At 36.7% G+C, this 27,231-nt stretch overlaps 1 pseudogene; it reads left to right on the top strand.

Moving 5' to 3' along the window:
• The first annotated feature begins 11,869 nt into the window (after positions 1–11,869).
• On the top strand, positions 11,870–12,442 carry LOC119046684 (ribulose-phosphate 3-epimerase-like; annotated as a pseudogene).
• The last annotated feature ends 14,789 nt before the right edge of the window (positions 12,443–27,231 follow it).

Genomic DNA, 27,231 nt, shown 5'->3' with positions numbered 1-27,231 from the left:
AATCATAGTGTTTTCTGGATCTAACAGGTTTGGGTGTTTTGTTTTGTTTTGTTTTTTGCTTAATTCCTTCACCTTTTCCCCTGAGTTCTCTAACCCTTCTCCCCAAACCTGACAGCTGTCAGTCTGTTCTTTGTATCTGGGAGTCTGTTTCTATTTTGTTAGCTTATTTAGCTTATTAGATTACACATATAAGTGAAATTATATAGTACTTGTCTTTCTTTGACTGGCTTGTTTCACTTAGCATAATATTGTCCAAGTCTATCCACACTGTCACAAAAGGTGAGTTAATTCTTCTTGTACAGCCATGTAGTACTCCATTGCATAAATGTACCACAGCTTTTTTTACCCATTCATCCACTGATAGATCCTTGGGCTATTTCCAGATTTTGGCTATCATAAATAACATTACAATAAACAAAGAAATGCATATATTCTTTCAAACTCGTGTTTGAGATTTCTTTAGCTATATTCCCAGAAGTAGAATTGGTGGTCATAAGGCTGTTCCATTTTTAATTTTTTGAGGAAACTCCATTTAGTTTTCCACAGTGGCTGCACCAATCTGCATTCCCACCAATAGCTCATAGGGTTCCCTTTTCTCCACATCCCCACCAACACATGTTGTTTGTTGATTATTGATAATAGCAATTCTGATAGGTATGAGATTGTATCTCATTGTGGTTTTAATTTGTGTTTCTCTGATAGTGGCATTGAGTATCTTTTCATATGACTATTGGCCATCTGTATGTTCTCTGTGGAGAGGAGTCTGTTCAAATCCTTTGCCTATCTTTTAAATTGCATTTTTTTTTTTTTGGTTTGGTGTTGAGTTTAAGTTCTTTATAAGTGTTGTATAGTAACCCCTTATCAGATGTATCATTGGTGAATACTTTCTCCCATTAAGTCAGTTATTTTTTTCATTTTCTTAATGCTTTCTTTTGCTATGCTAAAAACTTTTGTTTGATGTAGTACCATTTGTTTATTTTTTTCTTCCTTGCCGGAGGCAACACATTAGAAAAGATATTGCTACAAGAAATGTCTGAGATTTTATGCCTATGTTTTTGTCTAGCATATTTGTGGTTTTGTGTCTAATGTTTAAGTCTTTAACCATTTTGAGTTTAATCTTTTATATAATGTAAAAGGTGGTCTAGTTTCTTTTTTTTGCACATCTGTGCAATTTTCCCAACATTATTTATTGAAGAGACTACTTTACCCCATTGTATGTTGCCTCCTCTGTCAAATATTAATTGGCCAAAAAGGCATGGGTTTATTTCTGAGCTCTCTATTCTGGTCTATTGATCTGATGTCTATTTTTATGCCAGTACCATGATGTTTTGATTACTATGCACTTGTAGTATAGTTTGGTAGCAGGTAGTGTGATTCCTCTAAACATGTTCTTTCTCAAGATTGCTGTGGCTACTTGGTATCTTTTATGGTTCCATATAGGATTTTGGAATACTTGTTCTAGTTCTCTGAAATCTGCATTGGTATCTTGATAAAAAATTGCACTGAATATATAGATTGTTTTGTGTAATATGGACATTTTAATGATGATATTCATATACAAAGTATATCTTTAAATTTATCTACATATTCTTGAATTTCTTTTTTTAGTGTCCAATTTTATGAGTTATTCTCTTTTTTTAGTTAATGAGTGGGCAACTTTTCCCCCTTCCCCTGAGTTATTCTTTTATAAAACCTCCCTGGATAGCAGACAGCAGAAGAAAAAAATCTCAGAGAACCAAATTGGAAAAGCATTTTCTTTTTCTTTTTTTAAAGATTTTATTTATTTATCTTTAGAAAGGAAGGAAGGGAGAGAGGGAGAGAAATATCAATGTATGATTGCCTTCTGTGGGTTCCCTACTGGGAACTGGCCTGCAACCCAGGTATGTGCCCTGACCAGGAATTGAACCATAATCCTCTGGTTTGCAGGTCCACACTCAATCCACTGAGCTACACCAGCCAGGGTGGAGAAGCATTTTCTGAATAATCAAGCAATTTGGAGTTGGAAGGACAGCTTATATGAGAGCTTTCCTACTTATATGGTTCTTAACTACTAACTTTTGGGAGTATAAGTATAACTCTTTATATTTATATGCATATTTCTGCCAGGTTTTGAGCTATTTGCATAAAGTATCTCTAGGGAAATGGGGAATCTTGATTTAAAAATATTTGCTATTGGACTATGTATTACCTAAATCCTGATGACAAAGAACAATTAAGTTATTACATTCTGCAAGTGCCTTGAGGTTGATAATATAAAAAGAAACACTTTCACTTGATTCAACCTAAGTGTACTTAATGTAGGTCAGTAGTCTAAAGAAATTCAATTTATATCTCATTTAACTTCACAACAATCCATGTGGCCCATATGAGTATAATGGTGAAGCAGAAGAAAAAGAAGAAGAAGAAGAAGAAAAAAGAACAACAACCTTGGGCCAAGATGGAGGCATAGGTAGATACACTGTGCCTTCTCGCACAATCAAAATAAGGACAACAACAATTTATAAACAAAATTACAACCAGAACTTACAGAAAGTTGAACTGTATGGAAGTCTGACAACCAAGGAGTTGGAATAGACATTCATCCAGACCAGTAGGAGGGGCAGAGCCAGGCTGAGAGGGGTCGCAGCAAAAAAGTGGTGGCACTGGGTACACAAGACGGCAGCTGGTGGACCCTGGGTGCAGGGTGGCAACAGGCAGACCCAGCAAGGGGGTGATAGTGAAGCGAGACACTGCACGCAAGGTGGCTGACCAGGCCATTTCACATTTGTGCTCAGATAAACCAGGCAACACTGGGGAGTGAGACAGAAAGCACAACCCAGGGCCCCAGCACCAGGAAATAAAGCCTCAAAACACCAATTGAGAACACCGGTGGGGGTTGAGGTACAGGGAGAAACTCCCAGCCTCGCAGGAGAATTCGTTAGAGAGATGCACTGGGTCCTAGAAGATACACAAGCCCACCCACTCAGGAATCAGCACCAGAAGGGCTCAGTTTGCTTGGGGGAAGTAGCAGGAGGGACCCAAATCTGACAGAGAGCGGAGCAAGCACCATTGTTGCCCCTTGGGCCCTGCCCCCGCATACAGCATCACAACCCAGTGACTGGGTTGACCCACCCTGTTGAACACCCAAGGCTCCACCCCTCATCCATAACAGGAGAAACAAGACCAAAAAAAAAAAGGACCAAAAGGAAGATCAAAGCTTCAGAGAAAATACAACTAAGCAATGAACAGATAGCCAACCTATCAGATGCACAGTTCAAAGCACTGGTGACCAGGATGCTCACAGAATTGGTTGAATTTGGTTGCAAATTAGATGAAAAAAATGAAGGCTATGCTAAGTGAAATGAAGCAAAATGCACAGGGAACCAGTGGTGATGGGGAGAAAACTGGGACCCAAATCAATGGAGTGGACCAGAAGGAAGAAACAACCAAACAGAAAAGATTGAAGAAACAAGAATTCAAAAAAATAAGGAGAGGCTTAAGAACCTCCAAGACATCTTTAAACATTTCAACATCTGAATTATAGGTGTACCAGAAGAGGAAGAGGAAGAACAACAAGTGGAAAACTTATGTGAACAAATAATAAAGGAGAACTTCCCAATCTGGCAAAGGAAATAGACTTCCATGAACTTCAGAAAGCTCAGAGAGTCCCAAAGAAAGTGGACCAAAGGAGGAACACACCAAAGCACATCATCATTACATTAGCCAATATTAAAATGAAGGAGAGAATTCTAGAAACAGCAAGAGAAAAGGAGACAGTTACCTACAAAGGAGTTCCCATCAGACTGTCAGCGGATTTCTCAAAAGAGACCTTACAGGCAAGAAGGGGCTGGAAAGAAGTATTCCAAATCATGAAAGGCAAGGACCTACATCTAAAATTGCTCTATCCAGCAAAGCTTTCATTTAGAATGAAAGGGCACATAAAGTGCTTCTCAGATAAGGTCAAGTTAATGGAGTTCATTATTACCAAGCCCTTATTATAAGAACAGTTAAAGAGACTTATCTAAGAAAAAGAAGCTAAAAAAACATATATAGTAAAATGACAGCAAACTCATAACCATTAACAACCACACCTAAAACAAAAACAGAAACAAACTAAGCAAACAACTAGAACAGGAACAGAACCACAGAAATGGAGATCACATGGAGAGTTAGCAACAGAGGAGTGGGAGTGGGAGAGGGGGAAAAAGGAACAAAAAAATGAGTAGCATAGATGGTAGGTAGAAAATAGGTAGGGGGAGGGCAAGAATAGTGTGGGAAATGGAGAAGCTAAAGAACTTATGACACATAGACATGAACTAAAAGGGGGAATATGTGTGGGAGAGGGTGTGCAGGGTGGAGGGGAATGAAGGGGAAAATGGGACAACTGTAAGAGCATAATCAATAAGATATACTTTAAAAAAAAGAAAAGAAGAAGAAATAGCAGCAAATGAGGAAACTGAGCCTGAGAGAGATAAGAAGCTTTCCCAAGGGGTTATTGATAAGTTGCTGAAACAAAGAGTTAGGAACACAGGTTGAGAGGTAGCCCAAGAATTAAGGAAAAAGTTTGAACCAGACATGAATTTGAAAACTACTTCTACCACACTAGCTTCGAGGCCTTGGTAAACAACTTAACCTCTTTGAGGATCTGCAAAGTGATAATTATGCCTACCTCCTGGTCTTATGAGGCACAAATGGGGCTGTGTGTCAGAAATAGAGTAGGTATTAAACAAATGTTTCTTCAATATATTAATGAGTAATTAATATATTGATTATATTGAATGAAAATTTCTTTAATGAATATTAAATAGATATATATATATGACTTTCTAATACAAACACAAATAAATGTTATGAATATTGTTTTATTATTGTTAAAGCCTCTGAATAATAATTATTAAAGTCTTTACATACTAATAGCAAATATTACTCATTATTATCTTACCAAGGTTGAATTTCAGTTCTCAACTCCTGCTTACTTGTTATCCCAATTAAAAATTAAAATTATGCAGGCTCTCCAGAGTACAAAGATCTCTAAAGTGAAAACTGAGAGAAGGCAACTCTTGTGGTCTCCTCTCTGAACTTGCATATCTACCGGTAATTCCCGTCGTGCCTGTTCTTTCATAGATTATTATTCTAACATTCTATACAGTACTTCGTAAAATGCTGCCAGTGAACACAGTGACTTTGTAAAACTTGTGCCTCTAATTGGGGCCCACAATACACCACCCTCCCCTTCTATTAGCCGAGCGCCACTTCCTTGCTTTAGGAGAGATTTGACACCGCCATTCCCAATTCACAAACCCACATGTCACTGACACAGACCAGGTTTTGATCTTTAAGGCACCTCTTCCTAAACTAGTATCCTTGCTTTTAAGGAAAGGAGACCTGGTGCCTCCATCAGATAATATCAACCTGAAGAAAAACACAGATCCTGCCATGACGGATGTGGCTTGTGACATAAGCATGCTGTTGTCTCCAAAAGTCTGGTTTGGACAGACAATGTGAAGGGGACAGCCCAGCCTGCTGCCTGGCATTGCATGTGCAGGAAGCCATCTGGACAAAGGGGTTAAATCTGTTTCAAATTAGGGGAGCAAAAATACAGTAAGATGATTGCACTGTGATTAAATAACTGAAAACAACTTAGCAGCTCAATAAGTTGTCACACCATCAGTCACATAAATGAGCCAGTGAAACAGATTTGGCTTATAGCACAGTCTGATGAAACACACACCGGATCTGATTATTTCGTTTTTAAATTCCCTGTTTTTATTACCCTTGTAGAATGATCTTCCTAGTCTTAGTATTTACTTATCATGGATTCTGTTCTCTTCTTGAGGACCTTGTGTCTTTTCTTTTCGTTTCCAAAATCTCATTTTATGGAAGCATACCTTGGAGACTATACCAAAATATCTGTCATCTTTCTATTTAAGAATCAATAAAACTTAAAATGCCCTCTGTTAATACTAGCTACCAACTGCTAAGCACTTATTAAGTGCCAGGCTAAACTCTTTATAGTCAGTCTCATTTAATCTTTGCAGTAAGCAGACTAGATAGGTTTTATAGTCCTCATGGATGGGAAAAAGATGCCTAAGAAAAAGTATATGATGTACTTAGGATCACACAGAACTTCAGTGAAAGATCTAAAATTTAAACTCAGGTCTGTGTGGCTGCAAAGACAGTAGTTTTCATCGCTTGCTCCTCCTGAGTCCCATTAGCCCAAACCACCAGGAATTCAGGGTAATTATACAACAGATTCAGGTTAGTAGGTGCAATCTACAAGTTATATATTCCAGGAAAACAGAGCATAATTATTAAAGCTAAAGTAAGTTCAGTTCCAATGCTACTACTCCAATCCAGTAAAATATAACTATCTCAGCCCTGTGGAGAAATCCTAGAAATATGCTACAGTAGATAAAAGGAGCTATACATATAAATTGTATGTGCCTTATTGAGATAATTGGAAAACAGATTTTTGACTCACCTCACGTAACTTTTATTCTGATACTTCATAGCCTGAAGTAAGTGGAACATAGGCAATTGTTCACCATTTTGAGATATATACACATATGTAGCCTTTGAGCCAATCATCGGTTGTTGCCTCTTAACTCCAAATCCACCCTTTGTGTCCTCTCTTGCTAGTTGGCACAATGCCCTGTCAGTTGAAGATACTGGGGATGGCAGGGGGCATACTACAAGAGGGTTTTTCTTCTCTGAACTGGTGGTACTGTGACTCTTCCTCTAATAGCTCAGCTGCCAAGGGTTGGCTTCCAGGTCAGCAGGCAGCAACCTTGCTCACAGGTGGTCAGGCCACTCCCCTGCCATTGCTGTGAGGGGCTCAGTACTACACACTCTTCCAAAGAGATCTGCCAGTACAACCATGGGTATCTTCCCAGTGTCTCACCAGCATCCCAGTTGGCAGCCTCTCTGCAAGTTGCTGTGGTACCCCTAATGCGTGGTTTCCTTTTTTCACTGCTGCTTCCCACGACACTCAACAAACTTTAGTGTCCAGTGGGCACAGCCATACTCTCTTCACAGAAGCCTGTGTCTGCCCTTGGGTAGGGGACAGTGCTTCCAAGTCAGTTTCTTCCTTAGGTTCTCTCTCTCAGCAACACAGTTAAAAGCCGTTCCCTATATCTGTTATTCCATTGCCATTAACATCTAAATAAATCCTTTTAGCTTCCTAACGTAATTATCCCCTGCTTTCTAAACTTCCGTTCATAATTTTAAAAAATATTTTATATGCTTCTTGGTACCTTCTCCCCTATGTTTTAGCTGTTATAAAGATGTACTGTTTCATACCATCCAGGATATGAATAAGGCTATACTGTTTATTTCTCAAATTAAATTAGAATTATGTTCTGGAAACTTAGGGTAAGTCTAGATTAGCAGGAAGTCCAGAAATGTATTCTTTTTTAAATTTTTGTTTATTGATTTTGAGAGAGAGATCAATTTGTTGTTCCACTTATTTATGCATTCATTGTTTGCTTCTTGTATATGTCCTGACCAGAGATTGAATCCTCAAGGCTGGTATATTGGGATGATGCTCAAACCAACCAAGGTAGTGGCCAGGAATCAGAATTGTATTCCTGATGTTACCTATTTGTCAACCTATATTACGTGGGAAAACAAGTCCAGAGAATGCGGGCTTCCCTGCTCAAGATGGGAAGGGCAGGGCTTACCCACTACGTAAAGTAAGCAAAGGCACAGAGCACCAGCAAAACAAAGGCATCGACAAGATGGGAATAGTTCACTGTTTTTCTAATTTCTTTCTATCTGAAAATATAGAAAGAAGGTATTTTAATTTGAGCACACACACAAGTTTTACATTTTGTGATTTAATTTATATTACATTGACTTTGATGTACATATAGGGTAAGTGGGTGAGAGTTTCTTAAACTTTCCAGGGCTCTGAGCCTCTGAAGGTCCTGCTTCGGAAGGATCCTCACATCTCTCTGTTTGCTCTGCCAACACTGGCTGGTACACAGTGCCACCACTGAGCTGTTGAGGTCCTTCTTCCTCTGCCAGTTGCTATTGTTTCACACAGTGTCTCTACCAAGGCCAGCATGGTCTTTTGAAGGTGCGTGGCTGTGAGTATGCTTTTATCCCCTCTTTATACAAGCTTAGCTATGACTTGCCCTTGTCCAGATACCCAAGGCCTGAGCTTTATTACCAAGTGCATTCAGGTGCCCAGGGAAACATCATCATCTTGTGCCTTTTCACAGCAGAGCTGCTGGATCCAAGTGGGCCCGAATACCCACCCACATGGAACCTGAGAACTGTATGCTTGCATGTCCGGAGAGAGCCATTCAACACAAAGTGTCCTTCCACACTCTGATGACTCATCTGCAAAGTTGGATGATCATTAGAAAGGACTGAAAGAAAGGCCCAGACACCCTTCTTGAAGAATGAGTCGCTCTCCCATTTCTCCCAATCAAGTCATTTTTTTTCCAAGGATGGATGCAGAGCTTTTGGCAACAATAACAACAAACACATGTGCACACACACAAACACAACCACTCAAATTTTCTGAATGCTCAGCTCCATATTTTGTTATGATGTTTTCTTACCTTTTCCACTAGACTCAAAATCCTGAATGAGAGCTCAGTGCCTAATTTGTCTGTCCTTCCTACTGTTTATAAAGTAATATTTTTGTATGTGAGAAGTGAATGAAGTATTTGTTGAATGAGAGAGTGAGTGAATGAAGTGCATTCTTTTTAATTCCAAGAAATTAGGTTGATTAGCATAAGTCACATAATTAACATTTTCACTTTAACATAACATATTATTGAGAGTAAAAGAAGAGGGATTGAAAAATTGCTTACCTAATTAGAGACTAGTTATAAACAATCAGCCATTTAAAAACATTTCCTAGGCATCTACTATGTGCTTGCAACTATGTTAGGTGCTAGGGTAATAAAAATAAGAAGTCAGCTGTGAGGGAATTCATAGTCCAAAGGGGAAACCAGCACACACACATATCTATCTTTCAGTGTAATAAGAGCAATAAAAATAAGTATAAAACAATGTGGTGCACAGAACACATAGTTATGCAGCGCCCTGCAATTCTCCCAACAGCACATGCAGTACACTTCAGTGTAACTACCGGCTGAGTAGTAATCTCCTCTCTAAAAGACCGACAGCTCCATAAGGAAAGTGGCTCTGTGTGTTATGTTTACTACAGTCTCTGAGTAACTAACAGGGAGCCTGGCACATAGTAGGCACTAAATAACCTTTGAATGAATGAAAAAGATGATACTACTACTACTACTACTACTACTACTACTACTACTACTACCACTACCACTACTACTATGGGAGAATAGCAAAAAAGCACAATATTTTGCTGTAGGAGATCAGACTCCGGTGTCAGATGGACTTGATTTTGAATTCTATCTCCACTACTTAATAACTGGTTGTTACTTTTCTAAGCCTCAGATTTTATATTTGTGAAATGGGAGTAATAATACTATTTAAATTGTAGCTTTGTTGTGAAGATTACATAAGCTAGTAAGCATAGTCACTTAGCACACTCTATAAAAAAACAATAATAATGTTATAAAAATGATAATTATTGAATACATATATTCAATAATTATCATTTTATAACATTTTTATAACATTATTATTTTCCATAGTTTTATTTTTTATTACTTATAATGGAAGCAAAGAAAAAGTGCCACTATTCCTTCTCAATGTAAACTTTAAAGTAGTGCTTCATATTTGTACACAATAGAGCAAAGGAGCTCATTGAACCTTTCCTTGAGATGCTAATAATTACTATTTCTGATGTATTAATAATTTTCACAATTAAAAATTCAAAAATTTTTATGTCCTTTTTCAAATTTTCTACATGAGAAGTTAATGTCAAATCAAGTGCATCTTTTAAAACTATGATTTATTTAAATTGACTGAGGCACTGGTACCAAAAGCTAAAATTATCATTTTATGTTATGTATATACTTTGTCCCAACAATTTTTCTTTCAGGCATTTATCCAAAGAATCAATCACTGGACTTATGTAATTATTTCAATACAAATTTTTCATGCTATTTATATTTAGAGTAAAATTAGAAATTCAAATATCTAATATGAGAATTAGATAAGTTATTACTCCAAGAAACACTCTGATACCATTAAACATGATGGTATAAGGAATATCAGTGACATAAAAGTGGTGCTTATAACGCATGGAGTAAGCAACAACATATATAGTAAATTATGCATAAAGTTTACATAAACCTGTCTGTCCCTGAATGTATGTGTGCCCATGTATTCATATGCATATGCGTGCTAATGACAGTGCAGTCAGAATATTAAATTAGCATTTTATTTGATGACTAAAACCATTTTCTAGTGTCCTTTTTATGATTAATTTATGTACTTGGTTATAAATAGCAGTTTAAAAATATAACAATGTACTGCTTTCAATTTTGTGACTAAAGAATTAAAGTCTTTTAAAAATTTTCTTCCTCAAAAAAAGCTTAAAGCTTAACTGAGTGAGCAACAGTTTGCACAAAATCTGATTACTACATTTGTTTTCATTTGAACTTTATAAAGATATGTAAGGATGTAATAATTATTAAGCCAATTATTTTACTGCTAAATGCTCTAGCATTAAAATTTGTATAGAGAGAACTGATTTAAATATGGCACTTTTATAGAATAGCAACATTTATTTCTTCTTAACCCTTCATCTTGCTTCTTTACATATTTATTTTGGAACAAAATAACAGGTATATATTACTTTATTGTAGCTCCATTTGGTTGTCAAACAGGCATCTGTGGTAGGCAGAATAATGCCCTTCCCCCAAATGTCCCTATCCTAATTCCTGGTATCAACTGAATAAAGGGGAGTTAATACTGAAGACGGTACTAAATTCCTAAATTCCTAAATTTCAAGTGACTCTGAAAGAGGGAGATTTCCCCAGATTGTCTGGAGGGACAGTACCCAATAAAATCACTGGAGTTCTTAAAAGTGGAAGAGACAGATAGAAGAGTCAGCATCTACCTTCTAAAACTATCTAGAATTGAAATGCTTTTCATAGCATCTACCTCTGTCAAGGTATTTATATCAATTATTTCCTCAAAAACTGCAACACCAGTTTAGGCCTCCCTGTCCCCACCCTGTCTCCACATAGATTCCTTCTTACACAGCAATCAGAATGGCCTCTCTGTATATGTAAGTCATCTCATGCCTCTCTGCTCAAAATCTTTCCATGGCTCTCCAACTTAACGGAATAAAACAGTTTTTACTATGGCTTACAGGGCTTTACACGACTTGGCCCCAGAAACGTCCCAAACTCATCCCTGCCACACTCCTCACTGTCCCAGCCATATTGTCCTTTTTACTGTTTCTGGGATGCTCCAAGCACAGCCTGCCACAGTCCTTTCCCTTGCTAGTGCAATGCTCGCCTCAGACACCCATCCACATGGCTGGCTCCATTGCTTCACTCGGATTTTCCTTGGCATCCTTTCTGAAATAGTCTGCCTCCTCCTCTGTCAGTCAGTATCTCCTTGTCCGATTTTATTTTTGTCTTGACACTACCACTTGACCTAGAATATTGGTTATATCCCTATTTGAATGTAATTGCTATGAGAACAGAAATGTGACCTTCTTGCAATTGGTCACTGGGATGCCTCCCTCATCCAACTCAATGTGTAGTCATAGGAGGTCCTCCACAGTAATTTTTGACAGAATAACTGATGCTTAAGTTTTTATCACACTGCTCATCTGCTCATTAGACAGCCAAATGCTTTGCAAAACTCAAAGTAATTAAGCTTGTCATATAAGATAGTTATTTTGATTCATGGAAGGAAATCATTGAGATCATGGGAGGCACTTAACAGTATCAAAAAAATGAATTACAACTTGCTCTTGGGAGCCAGCACCATGGTGCCTGGCTGCAAGACAGGCCTGTTCATCCTCAATAGCAACCTGGCCAATTTAGGGGCCAGTGCCTCCAAATCCTGGACTCTGGGGCCGATTATCTGCACCTGGATCTGATGGATGGGAATTATGTTCCCAGCATCACCTTCATCCCCCTGTGGTAGCAAGCCCCTGAAAGCATCTAGGCCAGGACCCTTTCTTTGATGCGCACAGGATGGTGTCAAGGCCAGAACAGTGTGTAAAAACAGTAGCTACAGCAGGAGCTAATCAGCATACATTTCACCTCGAGGCTACTGAGAACCCAGGGGCTTTGATCAAGGACACTTGGGAGAATGGGATAGAGGTTGGCCTTGCCATCAAACCAGGGACTACAGTTGAGTATACGGCACCAAGGACTAATCAGACAGATATAGCCTTGGTATGAGAGTTGAACCTGGGTTTGCAGGGCAGAAATTCGTGGCAGATATGGTGCCAAAGGTTCACTGGTTGAGGACCCAGTCCCCACCTTTGGACATAGAGGTGGGTGGTGGAGTAGGTCGTGACATAATCCATAAATGTGCAGAGGTGCTGACATGATTGTGTCAGGCAGTGCCATTATGTGGAGTAAAGACCCCAGATCTGTGATCAACCTGTTAAGAAATGTTTGCTCAGAAGCTGCTCAGAGACGTTCTCTTGATCAAAGAAAGCACAAGGAGTCCAGTGCTCCAGCTCATGAAAGCCTTTTGTTGGAAAATAAGAACACTGAATAGCAAATCACATCACAATTTAGGCAATGCTGCTTTTCTGAGCAATTACTCATCCCAGTACTAGCATCTATTGCGCAGAATATTGTGAGAACTTGTAAGTTGTTGTGTATTACTTCAGTGATGAAATTTTAAAATTAGTGTGGTGAAATATCATTTATACTGGGAGACTTGATTTTTATAAACAGTAAAAATATGGCTGTATTAAAGTTATAAAAAATATGTCTTCTAAGGAAGGCATTATTAGCTACTGTGAAAAAATGTTTTTCTCCCATTAATTTTCTCTTGTTTCCTGACTCTTTTCCAAAAGCCAAGTAAGTCCTCATGTTTTTTTCCTGGTCCATGTAATTTTTGATTTGTGTACATGTGTGATAATATGAGTAGAATAGAACTTAGGAGGGAAAATCTAAGTTTGAATCTGGTTGGGATGGAATGCTGTATTCTTCTTGCTTCTAAAATATCTATTTTTTACTTTGTACCTTATATTTGATATATAAAAACAATGTATGAAGCCCATGGATTTTAAGGGGATCTGTTCTAAAATACAAGCATAGATTTTACTAGGGCGTTATGTTAACTTTACTGCAGGGGAAGGTTATTCAGTGACTTCCCTCACCCTGACCCCTACCCCACATTTGTAGGATATAACGTGCTAGCTCTGAGCAGAAAGGAGAGAAAAGCCTCTATTTAGAAGTAAAATTGTATTGACTCTTCCCCTTCCCAACTATTTGACCTTCACATATCAAATTAACTACCCACCCTGTTTGAGCTTCTATTAATTGATTTATACATTGAATATAATTATAATAACTGTATAGGATTGTGTTAAGAGATACTATTTTATATGTAAAACTTCCACTATTCTTCCTAGAATTGTAGCATTAAATTGAATAGTTATCATTATAAAGCTTATGTTTTGTAGGTTATGAAGTACTTTCTTTGATATAATCTCACTAAATCTCTACATCAATCCTGTGAGTGGGCAAACAGGTATTTTTGTCCTCATTTTAAAAAATGAAGATACTACAGCTCAGCAACAGGTTGTTAGCATGGAAAGGATCCAGTAGGGATTGCTGGTCTGCGCTCTTTACAAATGGAGGCCTTGGGAGGTGGATTAGGCAAAGGAAGCTTCTCTTACTTAACATTGTCTTATTTCCAGTCTCACTTGACTCTCTAGCAGAAACAGATGGCTGAGGATATCCTGAAACTATGGATAACCCCCAAAATATATATTTAATTAATCCAAGAAAGACTAGGTAAGCTAAGAGATGGTAAGGTATAAATTCAATCCATAAAATAAGTATTTATAATTGTGTCCCAAATTATTCTTTGACAATAAATATGTGTCAGTCACCTCATTAGTGTAAATACTCCTCTTGCTGTGCAGTACATATGGCAAGAAATAACAGGACCAGTGTTATTAAACTTTAGAAAATAGAAGAATTACAAAAAGCCTACAGTTCAAATTATGTCAGAGGGTGGATTCTGCATGGACTCTTGGACCAGAATGTCTAAAGTCAAATTCTATCTATGAAGGTCTGTCCAGAGAAAGTCCAGCTATTGTTAATATAATGAGCATGTTTTGCAAGACCTTGATGTAACCTGGCAGCCAAGGAGAGTGGATGGGAATGCACATGCATGAACCATGATGACTTCACTGTATTAGCTGGGGGAGGGCGGGCAGCAGATGCTGTTGAGTGAGCATGTGTACTGTGTGGCCGTCTTATTTAAAGTGACTAAGTGAGTAGAGCAACAAATCTGCATCAAAGTTTGTGTTAAGCTTGAACATTCCTCTGTGGAAACTATTCAGATGATTCAGAAGGCTTTGGGGATGATGTGACATGTGAAACACAAATGAAAGTTTGACACAAATGTTTACAGGATGATCAAGAGTCTGTTGAAAGTGATCCATGTTTTGGGAGGCCTGTAACAAGCAGAACACCTGAGAATGTTGAACATGTATAATACGCAATCAACAAAGATCTGAGAACTGTGTGAGGTCCCAAGGTGCCCACTTTGAAGGGGACTGAGGCGTCATTGCCCTATGTACAGTGTTTCTTGTATCTTATATTTTCTTTAATAAATGTCTCTATTTTTCATATTACATGGATGGGTACTTTCTGGACAGACCTTGTAATTCTTTATTTTATAAGCTGTGTTATCTTGGAAAAGTTACTTAATTTCTCTGTGGCTGTATTTCTCACCTATAAAATAGGAAAAATAATAGTGCCTACCTCATAATGTTGTTAAGAGTATTAAACATGCTAGTATTTGTTTAGTGCTCAGAATAGTGTTTGGTATGTGGCAAGTTCTACATGATAGTTTTGCAAATAAACAAATCTTCCTGTTTCATAAATAAACATGTATATATGTATATATTTTTTCCAGAACAGAGAGAATACAAAGAAATCCTTCTGAATTCTATTTTACAAAGTATGATATTGAAATTAAACCTGACAAAGTTAGACTCTGAATATCAAACTGTAGAGTATTTTATCTTTTGGAAATAAATGTAGAAATCACATAAATAAAATATTAACAAAGGGTTTAGTGTTATATTTGTATGTTACAAAATAATGAAGTATGATTCAAATGTGGAAAGAAAAAATGACTTAAAAGTATGAAGCCTGCTTATATGGGAGAAAAATATGAATATGACCTTGTTTGACAAAATTCAATTTCCATCCTTAATAATGGGAAGGAAACATTCAATAATTTCTAGTTACTTTTCCTTCCAAATTTTCTAACACATATGCCAAACTTTATTCTAAAAGCCAGACTAGAAACATAGACAGTGTCAGTTGGATAAACTGATTTAATGTAATCAAAATAAAATAATATTTTTGTTAATTTTAAAATAAGCAACATTCAAATAGCACTATTAAAAGTTCTAGAAATAAACTGTACTGTTTGTTTTATCTTCTTGAAAGAATTTAAACAAATTTTTCCGGGCATCCAAACTTAAACTCAGAGACTAAATTCACTTTAAATCTATAATAACTATTACCATTCCTATGTAGAAATTAGAATATAGTAGTTTTTACTAAAATTATTTAAAACACCTGGGATAAGAATTATTGGGACAATATAATAATCTGATTAACTCTGTTTTCTTCATCCATTGCTACTGAGAAAAGGCCTTAGTCATGGTTGAAGATTAACTGAATCTCATTCTGATGACTGACAATTATTCATCAATGTTATTTTCAATTATTTTAATTAAATCCATTTTATAAAGTTAGGAAAATAGTACATGTGCATTTGAGACAATTTAATAAAAGGGCAATGTTGATAAAATAAGCCAGTTTGACCTCCTCATTTCGCATGTGGTGGAGGGTGGTGAGTGTTCATCCAATGTCCATTCCCTTTCAGGTCTCTCTGATTAACCACTGATTTTATGTAGTTACATATTTCTCCTTCTCATAACCCACCACAAGCCTCAGAAGTCTGCATATTTGGTCTAAGGCAGGCTTCTAAATTTTTTGTCTAGGACCCCCTTTTTCTCTTGGAATACTAAAGATTCCAAAAAGTTTTTATCTGGTTTATATCTATTGATATTTACTATTTTAGCAATTAAAGCAGAAATTTAAAAAAAAACATTTAGTAACCAATTAAAGTAGCAATAACAAACCCTGTTTGTGCACTTTGAAAACTGCTGGTCTAAGGTAATGTATCCTTCCACCCAGTGGCTGAGAGGTTCAGACACACAGTCAGCATTGGCATCCCTGCAGCCCTAGGATTTGTATCAAAAAGGGCAACATTGCCCAGTTCAGGCCAGTGAGTCTGGAGAAGAATTTCATGCAGGGCTTTTGAAAACTCAGTTCTCTCTCTTATGGTAAAGCCAGTGGAAGATGTCCCCTTTCTCCTCCTTTTGGTGTTGTGTCATGTAAAGTGCAACCAGCTTCACTGGGACTGCTCCACCGTAGGCTTGTGGTTCAGGACTGAGTATTAGTAACACCACCTTTCACTGTCCAAAATTTCCCAGTTTACCTGTGAGTTAGACAGTCACCCTGGCCCATGGATATGAAATGCACAGCCACAGCTATTTGCCAGTAAGAAGAAAACAGAAAGTGGGCAAAGGTGGTTCTCAAAGCCTTCGAAGAAGGAGCAGCCAAGGAAATCACCGAGAACCGAGCCAGAGAGACAGTGGGCCTAAAATCGCTCCAATGCTACATTTCTGAAACAGATTTCCACTCCAACCTCTTCTTCATTTTCAAAATCAGCTTGAATCTAGATCACTGGAACTTGCAGCTGGAAGCCACCCAACCGATGTGCTCCCAACAGTGACAGGTGGCAGTGGCTTCGTGTGGATTCTGCTACCTTTCCCCTTTCTGTGGTTGTACAAACATGTACACTTATTTCCTGTAGTCCAGTTTTGGATGAAGTTTGTTTTTGTAAGAATGGGATGTCCATACATGTTTTTAATAACAACATATTATGGATGACTCTCTGAGTCTGTGGGCCCAGATCAGACATCTTTTTAATATTTCATAAATTTTCATCATACAAATATATCACCATGTCCCCCGGTTTTTGAGCATATAGGTGTTTTTTTTTCAGGTTTTGTCATTATTAATGTCTAAATGATTATTTTTGTACACATACTCTTTGTACTGTTGCTTTTGTTACGGTAAGATAGGGATGCGGACACCAGCCTGCAGTGTCCAAGTCATTATGGATGAAATGAGACATTCACAGGGACTACCGAGTCTGGTGGAAGAAAAGGGAGAGCAAGCCTTTTCTTTCAAGGGGATCAAAAGCCTGAGGCCTCCGCCATGACAGACCTTTATTGGGTTTCTGGCACATTACATGATGGTCCTCATTTACTGTGCACAGGTTACTTTAGGTGGTTAGCTTTTACAGAAAACAAAGGAGCCAATGCCGCTAATCACAACACAGAAGAGGGATATTTGCAAATGAAAAGGCAAAAGTGCTTGAACTTTTACACTGATCCTTGGAAGGTTTAGCATGGATTTTAGAAAGTTACTTTGCAGTAAATGTTTGCCACTGGGGGCTGGGCCCATGCTATGCAAAGTGGTCTCCTACGGGATAGATTTCCAAATCTGTGACTTCTTGATCAAAGGGTATGTGAGGATTCTTATTCTTAAATGTAATTAGGAAAGACTTTAGATGGAGAAGTGATGGAATAAATTAAGACTCCAAGACATACTAGGAGAAACAATGGTCTGAATTCAGTGCGCTGTACTTCCTTCTAGGTTGGGAAAGAAAGAGGTTTGAATTTTCTTTCGTTGACATTTTTGTCATCTTCTGACTACCCAATTTGCTCAATTTCAGTAAGAGATGTCCATGGGCATAGAAGGAGCACATTCCCTTCATTCGGAGCATTCCCCCTACTGTGGCATGCTGAAGAAACTGCAGAACCAATAGCTATATAAAGCCTGAAGAAGCCACCCAATTAATAAATGCATATAATATGTTATTTTTAAAAAATGACATTCTTACAAGTAACTAGAAAAGTGATTTTATAAATCAAGATAGAATGTAGAAGATTAAACTCTTGAAGACTAGCTTTCTTTGTTACCTATGAGGCACATAAGAAGACATAAGTGCAATAGTGCCTCATTCAGAGCACAAAACCAATGTCTTTTAAGGTGCTAGGGTCAATGACTTTAGATATAATCATTTATAAATGACTAACAAGAGGTCATAAACTAAATATTAGGTTGTGTATTTTTTCTAAATATTATTATTTATGTAAAAATACTGTGTTCTGGGTTTTCCAGCAATATCCACTTTACATAAGAAATGCTTTTAAGTCTCTCTCTGTAACACTGACTTGCTCCTTCATTATGGGTTAAAGTTTGGGAAAGTATATGTAAGAAAGTGGAGATCGAGGTTATGCTCAAAATAAATAATCCATCAATTTCTTTGAATATTTATCTTCTAATTAAAGGGTATATGTGGTTCCTCCAATCAGCATTTTGTTATTGCTCATACAATTCAAAGACTATTCAGAGTTTCAAATCTACAGATTTAGGGAGTATAAAATCACAGCGCAATTATTTTTTTATAGTTTTACTTTTGTGGAGATATAATTGAAATAAATAATTCAGTTTCATGTGTACAACATAATGATTTAATATTTGTTTACCTGAAATGATCACCACAATGAATCTAGTATCACCCATTACACACACAGTTACATTTTTCTTTTGATGAAAATGTTTAAGATCTCCTTGTTTAGCAGCCATCAAATATACAATGCAGTATTATTAACCATAGTCTGCATCATGTTATACATTGTATCATGTGGACTCATTTATTTCATAATTGGAAGTTTACACCTTTTTACCCCCTCACCCATTTTTCTCACTCTCCTCCTCTGGCAACCACCAATCTGCTCTCTGTATCTACGATTTCTGTTTTGTTTTGTTTACTTTTCTTTTGATTCCATATATAATACAGTACAGTTATTAAGACTGGCCCAAGACACTGGAAAGGGCATTTTATGCTGAGGCTATTTGTGCATATTACACAGTTTCCTTGTACATAAAATTAATATACATGTGTAAATATGAAATATATAAAATTGATATATAAAATTTGAATAGTAAAAGATTTCTCTCCTCTTCCCTCTTCCCCAGACCACTACTTTTACTAGACACTTTTCTGAAGACAGAAGGGAATATGTATGTGTGTGCCTGCCGCTGCTTTTTCGCAGATGATAGCCTGTTATACTAGAGCATCCTGTTTTTCCTTACTTCAGATTATACCATAGAGATCATTCCAAATCAGTACATATAGAGCAGATAGTTCTTTTTAACCAGCTGCATAATACTATTTAATCATCCTCCTATTGTAGACATCTACATTGTTTTTCTTTTGTTCTTATTATGAATACTGCAGTGAATATCTTCGAACATGTAAGAAATTTTCTGGAAAGTCAGTTATATGAATTTTATATTTTGACAATATTGCAAAATTGCCTTCTACACATATAGAACCAGTTCCACTAGTTGTGTTTTCTTCTCCACTCCTATGCTCTCACCCACAAAATCTTTTAAACATTTTATGTTTGTAAATCTGAAAAGTAAAAATGGCATCTAACTTCATTGTCTCAATATAAATAAGGGTAAGATTATTTCATATGTTTAAGACCTTTTTTTCTACTGACTATTTATAGATTTTGTTCATTTATTTCCCCCATGCTTGGGTCATCTTTGTTTAAAATTAATTTTCATTGTTCTTTATGCATTAAAGAGCTAGCCTTCTATATACAGTGCTTATGGTATGTATGTGTTCTTGGTTTGCCATTTATCTTTTCAATTCTTATTGATCTTATTATAGATCCTTAAAAACTTTAAAGGTAATTTTTGGTATTACAATAGATACAATTCACCTAGTTTCTCCTATATCCTAGAGTGATTTGATGTTACTCTTAGAATGGCTTATTCTTAAATATTTTTAAGATCTTATTTTCTTTGGACCCTAGTTCTATTTTTCTTGTTGAAATCTCTGATCCATCTGAAATGTGTTTTTGTATAATACACATGTCACTTATCCCAACCATTTATTAATGAACCGTCTGCTCTGCAGACAATACCACTTCATTTCATACAGTAAATTACAAAGAGAAAAAAAACTCCCTATATTTAAACAACATGAAATACAATGTTTTAGTAATCAGCAGGTCCAGTTTCCCCTAGGTTACTTCATTTTTCAGAATTTTTCTATGTTTCAGTCCAGGATTGTTCCTTAGAGAAGCAAATTTATTAGTGCTGAGGCAGCAGGATTTAGGAAGTATTTACTTAATCTTTTTTCAAGTACTTACTTAATATATTCATATTTTAAACTTCAAACAATAAGTTGTTTTACGTTAAAAGAGAAGACACACCACTAGGGTATAGATAGGACATCAGATCACTCTTCCCACCTAAAACAAACAAATAAACAAACCAAACACCTCTAACAACATCATTCCAGTGGGCTTTTCCTTAGACAACCATATCTGTATTTGAGTATCCAGTTCTTGTCATTTGGGAAATGGAGCATACTGTTGGAATTCCTATAACAAAAGAAAATTGTACGATTTTTTCTCTTTTGCCATGTTTTCTAATCTAGTTTCCACTAATTAAGCAGCAATTTAGCCCCTTACACTTTGAAGTTTCACTCATTACCTGGCTTCTGTAAGTCAACAAAAGGCAACATCTAAAGGCCTCAGTATCGGGCCATCACTCTGGGGACTGCTAATTGAATGTAATTGCTTTATTTTGTGCCAGGGTTCGTACTTGTAACATTGCCTTGTAATAATTTAAATTGTCTGCATACTGCAGGGGACTGTTTGACGCCAGAGTGGAGACGGCCAGGCAGCCTCTTGGGCCTTGGAAGCAAAGTCAAAAGTAAGGAGACATTGTCATTTGGCTACCTACTCATTAGCTGCCCTCTATGGCTGGCTGTTGTTTTGAGTGGACAGGATGTGTAGTGACTGAATCTTGCCCTTAAAATAGCTGTGAAAACATGCATTTGGGATGTACAGTAATTGGTCGCTTAGTTGATCACAGATATTTTTAAAGGCCTTGGGAAAAGGCAAGATATTTTTAAATCATGATCTTACAATCCCACATTACTTCTCTCTCTCTCTCTCCCCTCCCCCCTCCTCTTCTCTAGAGGGAAGAATTGCAATGGAGCAACTATCAAAAGAATAAAATGTAGTGTTATCCTTTATTATCTCATCTGAGGAATCTGAAGAATAGTATGTCCTGGAAGAATAAAACCAAGTTCTCTTGCCATGTCCCTGGCCTGATATTTTTGGCAATCACCTTGTTTCCAAAGAAAAGCATCACCCAAACTTCATTTTGTAACTGCTTGTTAGAAGAAAGATGATTGTAGAAGGGGAAAAATTACAAGCCTGAAGCCCTTCACAAGCTCTGGAAAAGCTCTCTGACCCATACACAAGGTGCAATCCACCCTGAATTTTTGTCTCTCCTTGGGTGATTAATCACAAGGTGAATCTAGTCTTACTAGCTCTAATAATAGGGCTTGCTTTTGGCTTTTTTTTTGTGGACCAGGGAAATAGGAACATCTTTCCTGAGTGTCAGAATCCTCCCCTTTTGTTTATGGTGCCAGCAGGTCTACAGCACTGGCAGTTAAAGCTAATGTGAATTTTATTCCCAAATTACATTCAACTATAGAAAAAATGCTATAGTTTTGAAAGAAAAGGTAATAGGAAAAAATCACAAAGATAGAAAATGAGATTAAATTTAATAAAAGTAAATTTAAACCTTTGATTTACCTGAATCTCTTGTCATTATTTCTTCAGGATGGTTGGAAGAATAAAATGATCACCAAAGAAATCCAGGCCACCGATTCTTTCATAACACATGTGTATTTAGTGTGGGCTTTTTAAATGTAATTCACATTCCATAAAATTCACCTGCTTGAAGTATTCAATTCAGGGTTTTGTTGAATAAACAAAGCCGGATAGCCATTACAATGACCTAATTCCAGAACATTTACCTCACCCCACCATGACACTCTGTACCCATTAGCAGGCATTCCCCACTCACCCCTTTTGGTTCCAGCCCCTGGTAACCTCTTTTCTCCTCTGTCTCTATGAATTTGTCTAATCTGGTCATTTCAGAGAAATAAAATCACTTAATATGTGGTATTTTGTGGTTGGCTTCTTTTTCCTACCATTCAAGATTTACCCATGTCATGCAATGTATCAGTACTTTATTGTTTATGGCTGAATAATATTCCAGTGTACAGATAGGTTGCATTTGCATATCCACTCATCCACTTAATGGATATTTGGGTTGATTCTGCCTTTTGGCTATTTTCAATAATGCCTCTATGAGCATTCATATACAAGTTTTTGCATGAACATATATATTTTTTATTCTCATGGACATATACTTAGGAGTGGTAGGTCGTATGGTAAATTTCTATTTCACTTTTTGAGGAACTGCTGAGCTGGTTTTCAGGGAGGCTGCCCCATTTTCTTTCTCAGCAATAATCTAAGAGGATTTCAATTTTTCCACATTATCAATCAAAAACACACTAACCACACCAACATTTGTGATTCTCTGTGATCTTGTTGGTAGCCATCCTTGTACATGTAAAGTAGTATCTCATGGTTTTGATCTGTATTTCCCTAATGACTAGTGACACTGAATATTTTTATGTGCTGAACCTTCTTTTTTATTTTTTTATTTTATGTTTTTTAATCCTCACCTGAAGATATGTTTTTTACTGATTTTAGAGAAAGAGGAATAGAGAGAGAGAGAGAGAGAGACATCAACCTGAGAGAGAAACATTGATTGGTTGCCTCCCACACCCGCCTCAATGAGAGAGCGAACCTGCAGCCTAGGTATGTGCCCTGATCAGGAAACAAACCTGCAAACTTCTAGTGTCTAGGACGATGCTCCAACGAACTGAGCCACCTGGCCGGAGCCATTTGCCTATCTTCTTTGAAAAACAAAACGTCTATTGAAGTCCTTGGCCCATTTTTTAATTGGGTAATTTGTCTTTAATGTTGAGTGATAAGAGTCCTTTATATATTCTAGATACTAAGCCATTGTCAGGTATATGATTTGCAAAATTTTCTCCCATTCTGTAGGTTGTCTTTTCATTTTATTAAGAGTGTTAGGCAGTTTATCTGTTTTCTCTTTAGTTTTTTGTGCTTTTGATGTCTCAGCTAAGAAACCATTGCCTAATCCTTAATTCCAAAGTTTTATCCCTATGTCTTCTGTTTAAAAAAACTTTATTTTTATTGTTTATACTAGTACAGATATCCCTGTGTTTCTCTCCCCCCTTTGCCCATCTCACCCAGCCTTCCCTCACTTCCCTCAGTCTGTCACCACAGTGTTGTCTGTATCTGTGGGTTATGTATATGTTCTTTGGCTAATTCCTTCTCCTTCTTTCATCCAGTCTCCTCTCCCCACTCTCTTCTGACAGCTGTCAGCCTATTCCATGTGTCCATACCTCCATTTCTATTTGTTCATCAGTTTATTTTGTACATCAGATTACATATACAAGTCAGATCATATAGTATTTTTCTTTTACTGACTATTTTATTTCACTTAGCATAAAAATCTTCAGGCCCATCCCTGAATCTTCAGGCCCAATACCCTTCAACCATGGTATTGAAAAAGGTAAGAGTTCTTTTTTATTGCTGTATAGTATTCCATTGTGTAAATGTAACATTTTTTTAATCCATTCACTTACTGATGTGCTTGCTTCCAGATCTTGGCTGTAATAAATACATAAAATAAATATGTATGATAAATACTCTGCTATAAACATAGGGGTGCATATTCTTTTGAATTGGTGTTTTGAGACTCTTAGAACATATCCCCAGAAGTAGGATTGCTGGGTCAAAGGCAGTTCCACTTTTAATTTTTTGAGGCAACTCCAATAACCTAAGTGTCTCAGTCTATAAAACACTATCTAGTAACAAAGGAATCTCTTTAGTAAATATCTTAATTCATTCAAAAGCCAATTAACACTTGACAAATCAGTATTATAGAATGCTAAATTATTCTTGAAGTAGAGAATGCAATGGAATATTCAGATTTATGTACTGAGTGGAGATTTTGTGTCAGAACACCTGTCTATTTTTCTTTCAGCTCTGCTATCCTTTGCTGATAACCTACAGCAAGACAGTTTACTCTTCCAATCTTTCTTTTCTTCTACGAAATTTTATTGTAAGTCCATGTTTCTGGAAGCCAGAGGAGAGGAAGGGGGATGTGATGAGCACATACTAGAAACCATCCTACTTCTGGGCAATCATTTCCTCAGGTCGATTCAGAGGAATTACCCATCGCTACAGATGGGACGGCACTGCCCTGCCTCTGTCAGATTCCTTAGGTAGGTCCCATTAACCCTTGTCTTTATCTGCAGGGCCGGTCTGTAGCTTTCAATTGGAAAGGTTTTTGCATGTTTTTAATGACACCCTTGTGTGATTACAACTGTCTCAGGATACACGAACAATTTTCTGGGGCTCTCCACAAACTTTCTCTTAGGTTTGAGTTTTTATCAAAATACTCCAGGTACTTGATAACAAATCAACTACTACACAAAAGTTTGACAACAAAAGAACTACTACAGAAAAGTTTACAACAGAGGACAGTGGCCACCCCCTTTGCCCACAGCCTACAATCTCTTTCTGCTTATAATTTGTGTGGTTGTTAACTTCCATAGCTATATATATATAAGTGTTTGTGTGTAAATACACATATATAAGTTTCTTTAGTTTTTTGTGCTTTTGATGTCTCGGCTAAGAAACTAAATATACATCTATATGTATATCTACACACACACATTAAATATACATATATAGGTATAGCTACACACACACACACACTTCTATTTCCTGTTTTATCTAGTGTAGACAATATCTATTGACCCTGTGACATGGAAGATGAAGGTTTTACTTACCTACTGTGTCCTGTTTCCCCATCTACTCACTCAGATCCATGTTTAATATATATTTTATTGCTAATTCTTTTACTTTTATAACCTGAAATATACTTATGTCTCTGATTCTTATTCCATTAACATTTTAGAGTATTACTTTATTTCTGCTTTGTAATATGAAGATATTAGGGCCCCTACTATTTTCTCCCCCATTCCTCTCTTTACTCCCCATTTTCTGTCAACTATATACTTATTTGTACACTATCAAAATTGTGAACAATTTTCTTCTGCCTGAAACTACATAAAGTCTTAATATATATCTTTGCTATAAGTTGGCTCTAAGAATTGAACATCAATTGTAGAATTTACATTATTATGACTATGTAAATATAAGTTTGGTCAAGTGATGTGCTGGAATTATATTTTCATATTTACAGGTGGTTTGCCATAATCATTGAGCAAGTCAAAGGAGATCATCCCTAGCATTGGTGTAAAAGGAACTTGTCTGTCTTATACCTCACTAATTACTTAAAATTGTACTTCACTGGAGTTTGTTTTTTGGTCAGAACAATAATTTATGCTTCTTCAAGTTTCTAATATCCTTTAATTTCTTGCAGTACTTGCCTTTATTGTAAACTATTTTCCTTTCTAATTCTCTGTCTTATTACTCATTGTAGCAGTCCTCTCTCATACCTTTTTTCCTTGCAGATCTTTCTTCCCAATCCCTCCCTCCATCTGCCCCAGGGAATTGGTTGCCCTTGGTCTTGATGCTCTGTGTTACTGACCTTACCTTCACTGCTTTCCCAGGTTGAAACTCTTGCCTCTTAAATCAAATGGATTGAAATTTTTTGCTCACTCATTTCACTGAAACATTTCATATGTCCTAAAAAAATGTCCATGAAATGTAAAGTTACTAAGTTTCTCTTTGTATGTTAAAAAAAATCTTTATTCTGTGCTCAGTTCGAATGTTAGTGTGAGCAAAATATCTAGGCTGGAATTATTTTATTTCAGAATTAAGGGCACTTTGTTTTATCGTCTCCTAACATATCATATGGATAAAACAATGCTAATTTGACTCTCATTTCTTTGCACACAACTTGATAATTGCTCTCTGTACTTTTTTTAAAAGATTTTATTTATTTATCTTTAGAGGGGAAGGGAAGGAGAGAAGGAGAGAAATATCAATGTATGGTTGCCTCTCGTGAGTCCCCTGCGGGAACTGGCCTGCAACCCAGGCATGTGCCCTGGCTGGGAATCGAACCGCGATCGTGTGGTTCGCAGGCCCGCACTCAATCCACTGAGCTACACCAGCCAGGGCGCTCTCTGTACTTTTTTATGACCTAATTTTTATTCTCAGTGTTTGGAATTTCATGCTTTGAGCTAAGCACACTCTGAGATCCTCAAAGCAGTGTCAATGTCACTTTATATAGACTTGTGTGCCTTGGGGTGCTTACCTCATATGCATCAAATTTTCAACTTTTGAAGAACTAATATTGGAAAACCACAGGTGATATAATCAAAATACCCTAACTATAGATATATTTCCTTGGCAATAAGTTATTCTTCCAAGTGGATTAAAGATTTAAATTTTATTTTTTAATGTATTTTTTAACATTTTATTTATTTATTTTTAGAGAGGGGAAGGGAGGGAGAAAGAGAGAAAGAGAAACATCGCTGGGTGGTTGACTCTCGCATGCCCCACAATGGGGACCGGGCCTACAACCCAGGCACATGCCCTAAACTGGGAATCGAACCAGCAACCCTTTGGTTCTCAATCCACTGAGCCACACCAGCAAAGGCTGAATTTCAAAATAATAATAAAATGGCCTGGTATGAATTATAGTGTTATGTATGTGTGTGTGTGTATGTTATATACATTTATCTATAAAATATTAGCATTCTGGAAATAAAAGACTTTTTTAAGTAGAGATCAAAGGGAGATGCAATAAAGAAAATATTCACAAGATTAATTACATGAATTTGGAAAGATTCTACATGAAAAATTATAATTAAAATATTCTAAGACAAGTGAAAAACAAGAAAAATTGTTTGCAAAATAGTGTTAGGGGTTTTATAGTCTTACTATGATATGGAGCTCATATATAAAAAACAAATTGAAAAATACTCAAACAAAAAAGACATGAATAGGTAATTAACACAAAATAGAAATAAAAAACATAAAATAATATTTATTTTCCAAAATTATGCAAAGAAAACTAGTAAAAATTAGACTTTTTAACACAT

Source organism: Artibeus jamaicensis, unplaced genomic scaffold, assembly GCF_021234435.1.
Source record: "Artibeus jamaicensis isolate MK-2021 breed Jamaican fruit bat unplaced genomic scaffold, CSHL_Jam_final contig_332, whole genome shotgun sequence".
In the NCBI taxonomy this organism is placed as follows: Eukaryota; Metazoa; Chordata; class Mammalia; order Chiroptera; family Phyllostomidae; genus Artibeus; species Artibeus jamaicensis.
The sequence above is the reverse complement of the archived record's forward strand: the minus strand, read 5'-3'. Positions and strand labels throughout refer to the sequence as shown.